The sequence below is a fragment of the Abrus precatorius genome, unplaced genomic scaffold, assembly GCF_003935025.1.
Source record: "Abrus precatorius isolate BTA unplaced genomic scaffold, Abrus_2018 Scaffold0, whole genome shotgun sequence".
Taxonomy (NCBI): domain Eukaryota; kingdom Viridiplantae; phylum Streptophyta; class Magnoliopsida; order Fabales; family Fabaceae; genus Abrus; species Abrus precatorius.
The window spans coordinates 3574657-3575961 of NW_020874290.1; positions in this window are offsets into that span (position 1 = coordinate 3574657).

Consider the following 1305-nt stretch of genomic DNA (forward strand, 5'->3'; position numbering starts at 1 on the left):
AACATGCAAGCAACTGTCCAGGATTTGAAGATTCAGGTTGGACAGCTAGCCACTCAAGTAAGTCAGATTCAGTCTCAAGGCTCCAGTAATTTGCCTTCTCAAACAGTCATGAATCCAAAGGGCAATGTGAGTGCTATTACCCTGCGAAGTGGAAAAGAGTTACCAGCAGTTGTAGCTGCAGCACCAGATTCTGAAAATGAGAGTAGTGCCACTGAAAAACATGTTCCGTTGCCTTTCCCGAGCAGACCAGCAGCAGCAAGAAAAAAACCAGAGTCAGACAATGAGTTGCTGGACATGTTCAGGAGAATAGAAGTAAATATTCCCCTCCTTGACGCCATCCGACAAGTTCCAAAATATGCAAAGTTCCTAAAGGAATTGTGTACCAACAAGAGGAAGCTAAAGGGCAATGAGAGAGTAAGCATAGGAAGAAATGGCTCTGCACTCCTCCAGAATAAAAATGTGTCTGCACTCATTCCACAAAACTTGCTCCCTGAGTTGCCACAAAAGTGCAAGGATCCAGGAACTTTCACCATCCCTTGCACTATTGGAGAGGAAGTTTTTACAAATGCTATGCTGGATTTAGGTGCTTCAATTAATGTTATGCCTGCATCTGTTTTTAGATCCTTGCAGATTGGAGATTTGATTCCTACAGGAATTGTAGTCCAGCTAGCAAACAAGAGCACTGTGCAGCCACTTGGTGTCGTAGAAGATGTTCTTGTCAAAGTTGAGGACCTCATTTTCCCTACTGATTTTTATATTCTAGAGATGGAGGATGACCTGTCCAGCCATGCTACATTGATCCTTGGGAGACCATTCTTGAGGACGGCGCGAACAAAGATAGATGTGCATGCAGGGACCCTTTCTATGGAGTTTGGTGACAATTTGGTGCAGTTCAACATTTTTGAGGCAATGAGACACCCAACAGAAAACCATTCTGTTTTCAGTTTGGATGTTATTGATTTACTTGTTGATGATTGTACAAATTTAGATGATTTGTTTGCTGATTCCTCAGACCTTACTGACCCATCATGTGCTTGTGATGATTCTTCTATGTGTGCTGTTTGTAGTGTTGATGTTGCAGGTGCAGCAGATATGGTTACACCAGTAGATGATTCACTACCAACAGTTGATCTAGCTCCATCTCCATCAATAGAGCTTAAGCCTTTACCTGCACATCTGAAGTATGCTTACCTAGAGGACAACCAGCGACTTCCTGTCATTATAGCTCGGGATCTCAAATCTGATCAAGAGGAGAGATTACTGCAGGTCTTGAGAGATCATAGGAAGGCCATTGGTTGGACCCTT